General features: G+C 37.9%; 1 long non-coding RNA gene across 1 annotated transcript; it reads left to right on the plus strand.

Annotated features, from left to right (window-relative positions):
* The first annotated feature begins 259 nt into the window (after positions 1-259).
* LOC126791765 (uncharacterized) lies at positions 260-1,090 on the plus strand. Its single transcript, XR_007671854.1, has 2 exons — positions 260-368; positions 450-1,090. It is a non-coding gene; the product is annotated as an uncharacterized LOC126791765 (long non-coding RNA).
* The last annotated feature ends 3,056 nt before the right edge of the window (positions 1,091-4,146 follow it).

A 4,146-nucleotide genomic window follows, 5' to 3' on the forward strand; every position in this document is an offset into this window, starting at 1 on the left:
TTACTCCCCTTCTGTACCATTTTACAGTTTTCACCCGCCCATAAAGGTCAGTCGGCCGGGCAGAAGCAGGTCAACCCGCTCTCTAGCTGACGTCACAGGTTCCCCAGAGTCCCCTCTTCCTCTTTTTTATTTCTTTACACATTCTTTCTAGGCCTTCCGACCTTTCACTGTCAGCCCAGTGCCAGTCCCAAACCTCCTCCTCCTCCTCATCCCTATATAAAACCTCGCCGCTCCATCCCTACTTTTTCAACACCATTCACTTTTCCCTTTTCCTTCTTCATCTCTCATCTCGTTTTCGATGTGGGAAGCTCAGGAGCTTTCACTTAACATGAAGAAAGCTCTCAAACCCCGGCATAGAATTCTACCAGGTACATACATAAACCCTATCTCGTTTCACTTTCTATTTATCTGATTCTGCTCTAAACCCTAACTGTCATTCATATAAGCAGGTAGTTACTCATCTGCCTCATCATATTGTAGCCAAACTGAAAGCTTGAAGCATCAAGGCTTTGAAGTTGGGGGTGGTGATGATGATGATGATGATGATGATGATGGGGAGAAATCGTCTGTGATGCAGAGTTCGACTTGATGTGAATTAGGTGCTATCCTACCTGAGCTCTTATTCTTCGCTTTCTTTTCTTTCATCATTATTCCTTCATCCAACCATTACCTTCTTCTTGACCTTGTAAGACCTTTTCTTGACCTTGTAAGATCTCACGCCGGGTCTGTTGTCTTTCTCCCCCAAATTCTAACACACTCTGCACCGGAATTCCCCGATGTAGAGTTTGGCCTCCGCTTCTCCCTGTTCCCGCCATACCCTTCTTCTCCTTCCTTGTCTATCCCTCCTGAGCTGTTCGAAACTATATGTACGTATACAATTCTGTCACACCCTGAAACCAAGACGAGTATGAACTAATCAGATTAAGGTGTGATATAGCTAGGCACCAATGCTAACTAGTCTGTAATTCTGGGAAGGACTGAGATGATGAAGATGTTAATTGTAAATGTGGTCCTCCCATAGTAGCTAAGAGAGGTGTGAAGAAAGGTGTAGTACTAGCAGAATATTAATGACATATATATGATTCTATCTTGTTGTTATTATCAGAATATCAGAATAAGAAAATATGTGGGTGGCTTCATTTCTTTCTTCACTATGTTCTGTGAAGGCCATCATGAACTTCGAATTGTATTGTTGTTATTATTACTGGGTGCAGTGCAGAAATATGCTGCTGCAGAAAAATATCACAGGGCTGGTTGTTTTATATGTTGTTGGGGTGAGAAAGTAAGAGGGAATATATATTCTCTCAGATCTGCGTGTAGAAGTCGACCCTCCCCACTCGTGACTGCTCCAATTTTGTACGAAGATAAAATAAACTATCCACTGTATTATTGTTGTTGCTGGCAAGATTTATAATTGGAGGGGGACTTAATTCAATTTCAGCCTCAAGAAGATCGATCGTGATCTTACAAAAGCTGATCACCCTTTAGGGTTCAATATATAGTTTTTTTTCTCAGAGAAAGATTATATATACCTCGATCATATTCTGAGGTCTGTTATGCGAGTCTAATGAGCCCAAAACCAGAGTTTTACAGGATTTTCAGCGAGCGAGAGAGAGAGAGAGAGAGAGAGAGAGAGAGAGAGAGAGATAGGGGGAGGTAGGGGGGATATATTTATGTCGACTTGTTTTCTTCGTATCATACAAGAAAACATGCAAAGTTAGGTGAAAAATTGAGTGAAGAGCACAGTGAATTTGGTAGTTTCACATGTTCTTTAACCCTCTGAAAACTCCCACACTGGAATTCTGTCATTCAGCTAAAATCTTAAGAGTCTCGGTCAACATTCATGGAATTTCAAATTTAGGGGTTAGGGCTCGCGTGCTAATTGATAGGTATACATGAAGTTCATAGTACGTTAATATAATTCATTTATGAAAAATGTATGGTTCAAACTTCAAACTGAAAGATTTCACCTAACTGATGCTGTGGTCAAAATGATGATCACTCATCAATAATTAAAACGATATTTCTTTCACTGGCTGCATGTGTTAATTTCTTGGTCTTGAATCAAACTTCGGAAATAATTGATCTAGATTCCCATATACTACATTGGGAACATGTCAGCATCATATGCAAACATTTTGTAGGCCTTGTAGACCGCATTATAATAACTAAGTTAGCCATTTCTATCATTCCTATTGATCAAATGATTCAAATCATTCTTTGGCAACTGCATACTGCTAGCCCCTCTATGTGTGTGTACAATTTATTCCTATGTATGTGTCAAGAAATTTATATTTCTCTAATGTCATTATTGAGCACAGTATGCTATCTACATCTCAAGAAATTAGGCTGAATTTCCTCACCAAGAGCACCAAACTGTACTGCAAACTCGATTGCTGTGTAGCGGAGATACACATAATAAACCACCCTTATGGGTAAAGCTTTTATCGATGATCACAACGGATTGATGTACTATGAGTATGAAAATGTATGAAAAATAATTGAGGTGAATCAAATGAGCATGAAAACATACATAAATGAGTGCGTTGGAAATTTAATTTGGCTAAGGCATTCATGCATTTCGAATTGAACAGTCAAAAGAAATTCTAAGATCCACGCAAATTTGGTACTAATTGTTGCCACAAGTTTGTGGGCGGATTTGTTTGAGGACTAACAGGGAGGTCAGAGGCTGTGGTGGTGACTTTCTAGCACAAAATGATGGTGTCCAACAAGTGGGCATTGAAAAGCTAAAATCCTTTTTAAACTTCTCCAAAACACTCTTTCGCCTTTTTGGAGAGGGAGAGAATGTGAATGTGACTAGACAAATGTTGAAATTGAATAGAGGCAAAAACTCATGATTTCCCTCATATCCCACTTGAGCTTTCTTTGTATTTGGTATGACCAACACTGGGTCCATTTGCTTCAAGCTTTTTTCCAACTTTGGGTGACATGCTAACATGGCTCTCTCTCTCGATCTTACCTTAGGTATATGCTTCACTTTCTCTCAAAATCATTCATTTGAAGACTAGTGAAAGGTAGAGGGGAATGGCCTCTCAATAAGGACTGAAATTTCGAAGATATTAGAAATTTCGATAGTTTAAAAAATGAAAAATTTCAAAATAATTGATTTACAATGAAATTTCCATGAAAATAATTGGAAATATTTAAAATTATATAGACCTTTATATATTAATATGTGCATTAGTTAACAAGTATCTCACTCAGCTTAAGTGGTTGAGGCGTTGATGTTCCACCTGGGCCAGGGATCAATTCCCCTCATATGCAAATTGATTTTGTCTCAATTTTCAATATTAGGGGCGAGATTATAGGCGATATATTGCTAATATCTCAAGAAATTTGAGATTATATTGTGATATTTTGATATTTTCAGCGAAATATCGTTGAAAATATCGATATTTCAGACATTGCCTCTCAGTAATGCCTTGAATTGAGGCTAGTCTTCAAGCAAATTTGAGCTATATATTGATCTTATTACAATTTCATAAAAAGTGAGTGGACAAAGTAATGCGATGAGCTTCAAATAAATATAGCTTTTTATTGATACCTCTTTGCCTTGCTCTTTGACCAATCGATAAAAGAAAAAAAATTCAACATCAGTACCTAAATTCTACTGACAAAGTCAATGTGGCACCCAGATTTATAAAACTACCACAGTGGTACCCAAACTCATTATTCACTGTCAACGAGGGACATGAGACCATTGTCCGGCAGAAAGCCGTCAGTTTGATCATGTGCGAGGCATGTGCCCATTTACAAAAGGGCATATTTAACTTTGCACTCAAAATCGAGTCAAAACTAAGATTCTTCCCACTCGATTCCCAAATCCCTCAAAATTTTACGAAAACCTAATTCCTAATTCTCTCATTTCGAAAAAAAAAAATTATCGCGATTAGAAATGGGGAAATATGAGATCGTGAGACCATATCAGATTACCACATTCAATTTCACTGAATCTTCTACTGTAAAGATCATGGAGACGAGAAAGATGTTTGAGATTTTTCGCGAATCTGGACCACCTCAGGAAAACAATAAGTTTTTGAATCTTTGTGTTGTATTGTTCTGATTTGTAGTCCAAATAGGTGTTTCATATTGTTTGTTTCAACATTCTCTAGAGTTTTGTCGATA

This window comes from Argentina anserina, chromosome 4 (assembly GCF_933775445.1).
Source record: "Argentina anserina chromosome 4, drPotAnse1.1, whole genome shotgun sequence".
Classification (NCBI taxonomy): Eukaryota; Viridiplantae; Streptophyta; class Magnoliopsida; order Rosales; family Rosaceae; genus Argentina; species Argentina anserina.